Consider the following 13,041-nt stretch of genomic DNA (forward strand, 5'->3'; position numbering starts at 1 on the left):
CCTTTGTGGCTGGGAGTTTGTTTATAAATAGAGGCAGGGTGATTAAGATAACAAAAGGCTTATCATTAATGTAAATTAAGGATCCTTAGATGATTCTGAAAGCACTGCCAGGCACTTCAGTTAAAAGATAGGAAACAAAGGGTAGTAATAAAAGGTGAGAATGGAGCGAGGTACATATTCAACATATTCGTAAATGATCTGGAAAACAGGGTATGCAGAGAGGTGGTAAAATTTGCAGATGATACAAAATTACTCAAGATAGTTAAGTCCCAAGCAGACTGTGAAATGCTACAAAGGGATCTCACAAAACTGGGCGACTAGGTAACACAATGGCAGAAGAAATTCAGTGTTGATAAATGCAAAGTAATGCACTTGGCAAAATATAATCCCAACTATACATACAAAATGATAGTGTCTAAATTAGCTGAACCCGTCAATAAAAAAATCTTGGAGTCATTGTGGATGTCTGAAAACATCTGCTCAATGTGCAGTGGCAGTTAAAAAAGACAACAGAATTTTGGGAATCATTAGGAAAGCGATAGATAATAAGAGAAAAATATCATATTGCCTCTATACAAATCCACGGTACGCCAACATATTGAATAGTATATGCAGATTTGGTCACCCCATCTCAAAAAAAAAAAAAAGATATATTGGATTTGGAAAAGGTATAGAGAAGGGCAACAGAAATTATTAGGGGTATGAACACCTTATGTATGAGGAGAGATTAAAAAGACTGGGACTTTTCAGCTTGCAAAAGAGATGACTAAGGGTGGGATATGATAGAGGTGTAGATAAAATCATGAATGGTGTGGAAAAATTGAATAAGGAAATATTATTTACTCCTTCACATAATGCGAGAACTAGGGGTTAGCCAATGAAATTAATAGGCAGTAGATTTAAAACAAAACAAACAAACAAACAAAAGTATTTCTTCACAGTCAACCTGTGGAACTCTTTGCCAGGGGATGTTGTGAAGGCCAAAACTATAACAGGGTTCCAATAAGAACTAGATAAGTTCATGGAGGATAGGTTCAGCAATGGCTATTAGCCAGGGTGGGCAGGGATCCAACACCTCTGTCCCTCGCCTCTGTTTGCCCTGTCTGCATGTCCCTCGCCTCTGTTTGCCCTGTCTGCATGTCCCTCGCCTCTGTTTGCCCTGAAGCTGGGAGTGGGCAACAGGGAAACTTGATGTCTGCCTGTTCTGTTCATTCTCTCTGGAGCATCTGGCATTGGCCACTGTTGGTAGATAGGATACTGGGCTAGATGGACCTTTAGTCTAACCCAGTATAGCCATTCTGATGTTCTTATATAGAACCCAGATGTATCTGCTCCCCGCTGTAACCCACTAGACCCCACTCTCCCCCCAGGGCTAGGATAGAACCCAGGAATCCTGATGGGGTCTCTCTCTCCACAGTTAGTAATAAAGTAAGAATATACATTAAAATTTTAAAAATAACCAGTGCCCCACAAGATGTCAGAACACATTGTCATTAGAGTTGAGTGGGACTAATATGTATTTAATTTTCTTTTTTAAAAATAGGAATTAGATACAGGGCTCCTGTCAGCTAATTGCTAAGTTATCTGCCAAAAAACTAGAGATTTCAAGTGCCTAAGTAGCCCCAGGAATCATGGTTTAAGGTGTCCGCCTCTTACCAAAATCTGAAATGGTGGCCCTGCTAAAGTTGCCTTTTCCTGGGACAACCAATAAAACAAGACACCAGTGAAATTATCACCTGCCACCTTAAGGATGAACCAAGTATCCAGATGTGACAGGGTTGCCTCTACAGTGCCCCCTTGTGGCCCATCAGGGTATGACTCACCCAGCTCCTGCTGATCACAGTAGTTAGGTTGCTGTCTCTAGGAGGTCCAAGGTAGCAGTGCTTTGGCCCTCCAGCCAAGGCACACTTCATTCCCACCCTTTCCAGGGTGTTAAGGTCCAAGGGAAATCAGGAACCAAAAAAAGCACATCTCAAAACCAGATCATCCAACAACCTTTCAGTGGGACCTCATACTTCTAATTGGGGCTTATCTCCAAACAGTCTGTGCTTCCACTGCCACTGATCCCCCATAGTCTGGTCATCCCCTCTAGCAGGGGCTTTTCTGGCCAGCAAAGCATGACAGTCTCTGGGCTACAGCCCAGCTTCTTTCCCATCAAAAGAAGCAGAGCTCTCCTCTCTTTCATGTTCAGCCCTGAACTGGGCCAGACTTTCTCCTTTCAACTCCCCTCTCCAGACCTCACATTTGCTGCAGATGTAGTGGGTCAGGGCCAAATCTGTCTTCCCCATCCCACTAGCCTCTTGTTGGTGTCAGTGAGTGTTTTGGATCTCTCTGCACCACTGGAGGGAAATACAGTCCAATGACTTAATTATCAGTTGCTAAATTCACATTGCAGTTGACACAGTTCCCAGTAGAGTTCCTTTAAGGACTGGGCTATCAATCCCTTTTGCACTCTTCCTCCTCACATGTATTCCAACAATATTTCATACCTTTTGACTTTTTTGTTAAAGATGCAATGAAATATTTCTGGCCAAGGGACCCTCCTGAAATGATCTTTAACTGCAGCGTAATTGCTTCTCTGTGCAGCATGTGAGGACAAATTATCTAATACAACCAAAATGGCATGGTCAAGCAGTGTGGGAAATTCACCTACCAAAACTTCATCCAGATCAATGCCAGCCTTTTTACATCGAGCAGTTTGTGTAACTGCCTGCAAGCTTCCCCACTGCTGGAAAGATTTTCTAACCAGCTTTTTTTTTTTTTTTAAATTGAGCTGGCAAGGGAATAGTTTTGTTTTTATATCTGGACAAAAGTCCAGACTGATCTCTCTTTTTTAGTTTTCATATGGATCAAAGCTTGTGCTATTAACTGAAGTTCTGGGAATTGTAATTCTCAGAATGGGTCTGCAGCCTGCATGAAGCGCCATTTCTCTGACATGTATGTTGCTCCCTGTGTTGAAGATGGGCTTAGGGGTGAAGGTACACACATTTGTTGGCTTTCAGGGCATGGTGCAAAGCCCATCTATTTCTCATGCTTTTTTAGGGTCAGAGAGGTGTACTGAGGTACGCAAGGGCATACAGGGGTATGGTTTGGGATTCAGTCTCATTACTTGGGTAGATTCTGAGGATTAGGGGAGGCTGCTAGTTATATTCTTCATTGGTTGTGTTCTCAATATATCTAAAATTAATCTACAGGGGAACAAACTGTATCTAGAGGGGGAACAGATATTTAACAATGGGCTCTTCAATCTAGCTGAGGTAAATTAAGGGTGAGAATAATTTACCAAGGGAGTTAGTGGCTACTCAATCGCCGACAATTGTTTTAAAAATTGAGAGTGGATGTTTTCCTGAAATATATTCTCTAGGAATTATTTTGGGGAAGCTCTATGGTCTATATTATATAAGAGGTCAGGCTAGATGATTATAATGGTCCCTTCTGGTCTTGAAATCTATGAATCGAATAAGCACTTAGCATTTTTGGTGTCACTATCATTACAAATCAAAAGAAAAAATACAATATAAAATTACACACAAGTTCTGCATAAAAGAACATTATTAAGGTAGCAAGTCAAGAACTCAAAAAAAGATTGGAAATGTTGGAATTAAGGTTGCCTGGACAGCTACAACTCAGCCCTCCTGGGCAAATGCATTCTGAAACAGTCACATGACTACAACTTTTTTTTCCACGGAAACCCTGTCTTAGTGGACTCCATGAATGGTGCTTGCTTAATGAGCAGCTATTTTATATAGTTTTCTCCTAATTGTTCAGAGTGAGGCCTTAGGCTGTATTTTCTGCTCACTATTCAAACCCTGCTCTGAAGACAGAATTAATAATTTTCTGATATAAATGTCCATAGTGCCCATCCATATAGTAGAAATGTTTCACAAACAATAATTAATTAATCTTCACAACACCCAACTCCATTTTACAGGAAGGGGACTGAGGCATAAAGCCACAATTACCCACTAATTTTGGGTACTCAATTTGAAACACCTAGGACTCGATTTTTCAGAGTACTTAGCATTATATATAATTTTAATTTCAAAGCCCAGCTCTCACTAAATTCAGTTGCAGTTCTGAGGATCTAGCATTTTTGCAAATCAGACCACAGTGTATCAGACGGGGCTCCCAGAACAAAAGAAATATGTAATTAATGACGACCTGTAAAAAGTTCAGTTTATTGGGCCTGATTCTGCTTCCACCTCTCTAGAGCAGAGGGAAAGGCAAATGTGGCTATAAGAGAGAATTTCCCCTCTAAGGTAGCAGAATTCCAACACAAAAGCCAAGGGCCTTGCTTCAAAGCAAAGTACATGCTGATATTTGTTGCATTGCTTATAAACCAGCATGCACACACATATTGTAAACAATATCAGAAATGAACATTTGTGAAATTCTAATACATTCAAGGGGTTGTCAGATTGCCTCTTCTAAAAATTGTATGGTATCTTCACAGTACAGTAGACTACCACGTTAAAAAAAATCTATTTTGCTTGTAAATTGATGATTTTTGATGTGCTAGCAGTGATATCGATTGAGCTTGCTGGAGCAAAAAGTTTATATTACAAAATTCATTGACAAAAGCAGACAGTCATAAGCCAGCTAGTAGCTATGCTGTAGCTTGCCTTTCATTTGACTGTCTCTTGTAAAAGTAAGAAACAAACCAAATATTAGAATGTTTCATCATGCCACATAGAGTCCAACAATGGTTGAGAATAATTTCAGTTACTTAAGATGCTTTCTACACAAGGAATTTTAACCACAATCTTTTTTGCATCTGTCGTTGCCGGTTGATACAAAATACATGATTACTTACTGTAACCTCTAGTCTACTTAAAGAGTTAGAAAGAACCAGGATGATTGGGGAACAGACAAAAACTGTCTGCACATAAGTGCCAATTTTTTTAACACCAGCCTGTAAAATTACAGTTGCCATCTTATGTGACTAGATTTTTCATGCACAAACTCAGGCTTGTGCATGCTAAATGCAGTTGAACAATAAATTGAGTAAATGCCTATCAGATTTGTATACATAAATACAGTTTGCATGTGTAAATCCAAGCTAGCAGCTTCACCATCACCTGGCTTTACCTTACTGTTGCTGAATGCTCTCCCTCAGTAAAAAATGTAACTGAATGTTTGGTTCCTTACGATCTCTCCTCACAGCCTCCAAATACTTTCAAAAACAAAGTCTTGTAGGCTCTTCGAAAGAGGGGTGTTGCTTGGGACAGAGAAGATGAAGATGAAAAGGTAGAGACCGTATCTGGTACTTTAATTTTTTGGATATTAAAAAGCTAATATGCCAGCTGAATATTAGGACACGCATTGTTGAATGTCAGTCTCTTTGCCTATCGATAATTATGGGTTACTCCATTCCTCCCCCTAGAAAATATTTCATGTTTTCTGCATTGTGTGACTGCAGTTCTGACTGAACTATTTTTGCCCCCACAGACAATTCCCTTTAGTAAATATAGGATGAGATTTTTAACTTCCAAAGGCATTTTCGGGTATAATTTTGCAAAAACAAATCTTAAATAAATATACCTTTGATTGCTAGATTTTCCTTAAAATGAGACATATTACTGTAGACAGTAATATGTATCTCAAAAATGAGCATTCCCAAAAGATGCCTCTTTTTTTCCCCCATCTCCTGTTCTATTTTCATAGGTAAAAGTAGAAAATCTTATACAAATATTTGATTTCTCTGCAGCTCCGTATGCAAGTTTTGGTCCGTAAAATGTGATCTCCTTTTAGGAATTGGAAGGGTGTATTAAAACATGCTTAGCTGGCTTTCTCTTCAGCATATATTAGTGTGTTCCAACAGGAACGTTTCACCTCTTGGATCATTTTCTGCTGGCTCCATTGGGAAATTGTATATATATTTAAAATGTATAGACTGCAGGGTCTCACCCTCTGTTTTTTTAAGATATATCATCCATTAGAATATTGCTGGGAATATTACAAGCACAGGCATGAACATTTCTAGTACTTTTCCTTTCAATCTGGCCAGAAATTATCTTCTCTAGATATAAATCAGGTTCAATGGAGCTATGATTGAGGTGAGGATTTCTTCTTTTTCCACTTCAGGACATAACCAGGAAAGTGCAGATAAACCCCCCAAAAGTGTTTTTTTTTCTTCTTTTTATAATGTTAATTGAACTTTTATGAGCTCACAAAAGATTTGAGTCTGTTTTTCAGAGCTGCTTGGGACTGACTGCAGCCAATGGGAGCTATAGGGTGCTCAGTAACTGTGATAATCAGGCTTTTCCTCTTCAATGTAAAGGATGAATGAAAGCTCAGGGACAGTGATACTTCATCCATATGGGCGTGTTTAGCCCTACTACATTTGCAATGTAAATATGGAAACTAAATAAATGTACCAGAAAGCTCATTTAGAGCCTTGGCATTTGAAAGATGATAAAGTGCATGCTGCATGAGGCATAGAGGGAAAAATATAACTAGGCAATGGGATGACAGCCATTGAAAAAGGTCAGCATGTCTTGACAATGACAACCAATTGTGAGCAGTGTAAGAGCTTGTCTATAACTGTGTCACTCCAGGGTGTGGATTTTCCACACTATACCAACATAAGTGGCTAGTGTAGACCAAGCCTAACCTCCTTTTACATTATGTCAACCCTTTCACGTGGTTCAGTGTTGCATACTGTATAACAACATCAGTTACACATCAGTAAACGCAGAAGCTTGATTTCCTTTTCTTCTGCCTCCCTTTCACCAGCTTTTGACATTTGTAAGCAGATCTGTCTCGACAAGGCTCATTTGGAATCACATTGACAATCTGCATGTCAGAAAAAGTCAGTTGTTGCTTTTATGTCATCTTAGGAAAAAGTCAGAAATGACTGGATAATTATATACCAAATGTGCTAAAGTTACTCCTCTGGAGGAGACAAGATCTGAAGTTAAAATATATGTTCTTTTACCATCAACACTAAAGGCAATATTATGCCTGGTTGACACAGTTCAGCACTAGGGAAGTGTGGAATAATCCCACCCTAAGAGGAGCATCATGGGAATTCTACTGCAGAGTGGCAAAATGCCTCCTGGAGCTCTGATGAATGGGGGACAGTACAAGCTGCTATGTCTCTTTAAGGGTTGCAGCATACTTCTTTCTGCCTATGAAACCACGGCTTCACCTATTTCTACCATCCCTACATCCTTTCAGGGGTGCCAGGCACTCTGGGAGACTTCAGGCTGGTAGTTCTTCCCTTGTCTTTACTCAGACCACACAAGAAGAAGTTGTTACACAAAGAGCAGGGGGGTCTTTACACCCTCTCCTTCCGTTACATGACTGAGTACGGGCTGACTAGAATCTAGCCCTAAGGAAATAAATAGATAAAGCCTTATCTATATTCATGGTATGAAAGGTGGTTGAATTATGTGTCATATGTTACTTGAGCTGTTTACTGATGATTTACTTTATGATTTGAAAATGATACAACGTACTCCATACTTACCGGAGACTTTCCAATAAACCAAGATGTGCACACACAGAAACAAACACATGCCAAGAGCCAAATTAATTAGTGGTGTAACTCTGCTGACTTGAGTGGAATTATGCCAGGGAAGAAATTGGCCCGCAGTATTAAAGATCCGCAAAGTGCATTTAAAACACAATAAATGGGCAACGTTCAACTCAGGCACTTTGTTACTGAGTTTTCTTGCTCTCTCGGGGGATGATCCATAATCAGTGAACTGTTATAACCTTTCGTTTTTCATTGGTACCAACATATATCACTATGTACCCAAAGTGCTGTATATGAGAAAATCAATAAATGCAATGCTTAGATGATAAATGTTTACAATTTACTCCTTTGTTGCTACCATGTTCTAATAAAAACAACACCTTAAAAAGAAAAGTGAGGTTACAGCTAGGGAACAGAAAACTGCTCCTTGTTTGTAATGGCAGGAGTAGCTCTGTAATAAATATATTTCCTTGTTTTTAAATGCTAGGATACATCGGTATTTGGAAAGAATTTACCCTTGTGCAAATAAATAACAGCTCAACTGAACCTTTTTCATCTCTGGAAAGATGTTAAATTGTGGATCAGGTGCTTAAAGTTCAGGAAAAAAGTTGGCATGAACTTGCATTCAATCCTCTTTTGGATCCATGATGGATCCAAAAAAGCAAGTAGTAAATGTGAATGAATGCAGTTGGTTTATCTGTCCATCTATCTCAAAAAAACTTTCTGGATGATGAAATAGCTCGAGCTAAATTATCCAGTGTCACCATATTTTATGTGGAATGGCAATGGAGAGTTTGACATCTCTTTTGAAAGGCAGGACAACGCCATGTGCATTTACAATGTGACAAGTAATTTTTCTGACTTATGTATGTGGCATTATTTTAACCACCACAGACATTTCAGTCTTGACTGGAGAAGGTGGTGTGCCATGCTAGAGAAAAAAGAAGGAAAAAGTAATTCAAACTCTGCCTGCTGCATGCATTCCATCTGCCGTAGATTATTTCCTGCATTCAGACAATTGTTTTCTGCCATTTGAATAATTTGCTAAAAGTAAGGAAACAAAGTAGCTTTTAAAGTCAAACAAATACAAGGGGCCAAATTAAGGAGTGACTGTAAGAGAACTGAAATCAATGTAACTTGTATCTTTCCTGCTCCATGGCCTTTAAATCACACAACATTGGCTCTGGTACCATGGTGCATTTTTACACCCTGCTTTTGAAGTACTCCCTTGTCCAAATATCCTTCTGGGGGTGAGGTAAGCTAGAGAGGAGTCTCATCACAGACCATTTGTAACTTTTCAATCAGCCAGCAGGGAAGCTGTTGAATGGTACAAGACACTACTTATGCCCTTAGTCTGAGTGTATAGTGCCACTGGCCAAGGTCTCTTTTCTTCAACTTCATGTGCTATCAAAGATTTCTCCTTCATCTCACCTAATTTTTGAGACATTGCTATGTGCTGAATCTTGTACTCCAAACAAAGCAGCAGATTTTTCAAAAGTATATGCTGGAATCAGTTTTAGCTGAAAATCTCCATTTTTTCCCCCCTCCATAAGAAATATTCACCACTTCTTTTTACCAGTCCCAGTACATGGCAACCAACCTTACACAATGCAGAGGAGCACTGACACCTACCTATATATTGCATTTTAAAATTATAAAAGAAATACTTGGATTTCCTGGACATGGATGGGCAACCAAGCCTTTTCATTTTGTTTGTTGTCCAAGTTTATCTTTGGAGTGTGCCTTAGATAAACTACTGTGTGTCTGTGCACTGTTCTTGTGCCAGATACCAAATAGGGGACGTTGCAAGAGTGACGACAACTTCTGAATATATTTGTTCAGTCTGGGAAATTCATAAGAGTGGTATTAAAATTAAGTTGTAAAGTAAAACTAAGTCTTTGAGCAATAAAACAGAAATCCCAGATATAAGCAAATAGTTATGCCATCTGGAAATATCACTGAAAGAACCCGATAAGAGTTCAACAGATGAAAGATATAGCGGACTTCATAGCAGAGTGTCACTGGTTCAAATCCAGCACAGGTTAATGATGACAAATTTGTTACTGTAACCCATGTGTAATTAGTGTAACATTTTAGAGCAACCCAGTCCCCTAAGAACTAAATTAGAATCTCATTAATTTGCACAGAAGATGAAAATATTAATACTATACCGAATTGGTGTAACCCATATGAAATGGATTAATAACTGGTTAACTGATAGTTCACAAAAAGTAATTGTAAATGGGGAATCATCAGCCACTGTAGGTGTTTCTAGTGGGGTCCTGTAGGGATCTGTTCTTGGCATAATGCTATTCAGTCTCTTTCCCAGTGATCAGAAAGCAAATACAAAATAATTACTGATAAAATTTGCAGATTACACAAAAATTAATGGGGTGAGCTAGTAAATAATGCTATAGAGAGGTAAGTCATAGAGACTAACTTGACTAGAGACTAGAGATGGCTTAGGCTACGCCTACACTATGAGCTAGGGATGAGATTCCCCTTCTCACATACTTGTGCTAGATTTCACTGAGCTAGCATGAGTATTTGTAGATTCCAAGGCCAGATGAGCTCATTATGATGATCTAGTCTGACCCCCTGAATAACACAGGTCCCAGAACTCCCCAGAATAATTCCTGGAACATATCTTTTAAAAAATATCTAACCTTGATTTAAAAATTGTCAGTGATGGAGAATCCACAACAACCTTTGGCAAGCTGATCCAATGGCTAATTATTCTCACCATTAAGAATGTATGCCTTTATTTCCATTCTAAATTTGTCTAGCTTCAACTTCCAGCCATTGGATCATGTTATACCATTTTTTAAGAGTCCATTGTTAAACATTTGTTCATATGTAGGTACATATAGACTAATCAAGTCACTCCTTAACCTTCTCTTTCTTAATCTAAATAGATCGAGTTCTTTGAGTCTATCAAAATGAGGGATGTTTTCTAATCCTTTAATTATTCTTGTGACTCTTGTTTGAATCCTCTCCAATTTATCAACATCCTTCTTGAACAGTGGACACCAGAACTGGACACAGTATTCCAGCAGCAGTCACAACAGTGCCAAATACAGACGTAAAATAGTCTCCCTATTCTACTCAAGATTCCCCTGTTTGTTCATCCATGATCATTCATGATCGCATTAGCCCTTATAGCCAGAGCATTGCACTGGAACCTCATGTTCAGATTATCATCCACCAAGACCCACAAATATTTTTTGAGTCATTGCTTTCCTAGGACAGAGTTCCCCACTCCTGTAAGTATGGCCTACATGCTTTGTTCTTTATATACACTTATAGATTCATAGATTCATAGATTCTAGGACTGAAAGGGACCTCGAGAGGTCATCAAGTCCAGTCCCCTGCCCGCATGGCAGGACCAAATACTGTCTAGACCATCCCTGATAGACATTTATCTAGCCTACTCTTAAATATCTCCAGAGATGGAGATTCCACAACCTCCCTAGGCAATTTGTTCCAGTGTTTAACCACCCTGACAGTTAGGAACTTTTTCCTAATGTCCAACCTAGACCTCCCTTGCTGCAGTTTAAACCCGTTGCTTCTTGTTCTATCCTTAGAGGCTAAGGTGAACAAGTTTTCTCCCTCCTCCTTATGATACCCTTTAAAAAACCTGAAAACTGCTATCATGTCCCCTCTCAGTCTTCTCTTTTCCAAACTAAACAAACCCAATTCTTTCAGCCTTCCTTCATAGGTCATGTTCTCAAGACCTTTAATCATTCTTGTTGCTCTTCTCTGGACCGTTTCCAGTTTCTCCACATCTTTTTGGAAATGCGGCGCCCAGAACTGGACACAATACTCCAGCTGAGGCCTAACCAGAGCAGAGTAGAGCGGAAGAATGACTTCTCGTGTCTTGCTCACAACACACCTGTTAATACATCCCAGAATCATGTTTGCTTTTTTTGCAACAGCATCACACTGTTGACTCATATTTAGCTTGTGGTCCACTATAACCCCTAGATCCCTTTCTGCCGTACTCCTTCCTAGACAGTCTTTTCCCATTCTGTATGTGTGAAATTGATTTTTCCTTCCTAAGTGGAGCACTTTGCATTTGTCTTTGTTAAACTTCATCCTGTTAACTCAGCCCATTTCTCCAATTTGTCCAGATCATTTTGAATTATGACCCTGTCCTCCAAAGTAGTTGCAATCCCTCCCAGTTTGGTATCATCCGCAAACTTAATAAGCGTACTTTCTATGCCAATATCTAAGTCGTTGATGAAGATATTGAACAGAGCCGGTCCCAAAACAGACCCCTGCGGTACCCCACTCGTTACGCCTTTCCAGCAGGATTGGGAACCATTAACAACAACTCTCTGAGTACGGTTATCCAGCCAGTTATGCACCCACCTTATACTAGCCCCATCTAATTTGTATTTGCCTAGTTTATCGATAAGAATATCATGTGAGACCGTATCAAATGCCTTACTAAAGTCTAGGTATACCACATCCACCGCTTCACCTTTATCCACAAGGCTCGTTATCCTATCAAAGAAAGCTATCAGATTGGTTTGACATGATTTGTTCTTCACAAATCCATGCTGGCTATTCCCTATCACCTTACCACCTTCCAAGTGTTGGCAGATGATTTCCTTAATTACTTGCTCCATTATCTTTCCTGGCACAGAAGTTAAACTAACTGGTCTGTAGTTACCTGGGTTGTTTTTATTTCCCTTTTTATAGATGGGCACTATATTTGCCCTTTTCCAGTCTTCTGGAATCTCTCCCGTCTCCCATGACTTTCCAAAGATAATAGCTAGAGGCTCAGATACCTCCTCTATTAGCTCCTTGAGTATTCTAGGATGCATTTCATCAGGCCCGGGTGACTTGCAGGCATCTAACTTTTCTAAGTGATTTTTAACTTGTTCTTTTTTTATTTTATCCGCTAAACCTACCCCCTTCCCATTAGTATTCACTATGTTAGGCATTCCTTCAGACTTCTCGGTGAAGACCGAAACAAAGAAGTCATTAAGCATCTCTGCCATTTCCTAGGCCTGGTCCACACTAACCCCCCACTTCGGACTAAGATACGCAAATTCAGCTACGTTAATAACGTAGCTGAATTCGAAGTACCTTAGTCCAAACTTACTGCGGGTCCAGATGCGGCAGGGAGGCTCCCCCGTCGATGCCGCGTACTCCTCTCACCGAGCTGGAGTACCGGCGTCGACGGCGAGCACTTCCGGGATCGATCCCAGAACATCGATTGCCTGCTGCCGGACCCGGAGGTAAGTGTAGACGTACCCCAAGTTTCCTGTTACTGTTTCTCCCTCTTCACTAAGCAGTGGGCCTACCCTGTCTTTGGTCTTCTTCTTGCTTCTAATGTATTGAAAAAAAAGTCTTCTTGTTTCCCTTTATTCCTGTAGCTAGTTTGAGCTCATTTTGTGCCTTTGCCTTTCTAATCTTGCCCCAGCATTCCTGTGTTGTTTCCCTATATTCATCCTTTGTAATCTGTCCTAGTTTCCATTTTTTATGACTCCTTTTTATTTTTTAGATCATGCAAGATCTCATGGTTAAACCAAGGTGGTCTTTTGCCACATTTT

Source organism: Trachemys scripta, chromosome 2 (genome assembly GCF_013100865.1).
Source record: "Trachemys scripta elegans isolate TJP31775 chromosome 2, CAS_Tse_1.0, whole genome shotgun sequence".
Lineage (NCBI taxonomy): Eukaryota > Metazoa > Chordata > Testudines > Emydidae > Trachemys > Trachemys scripta.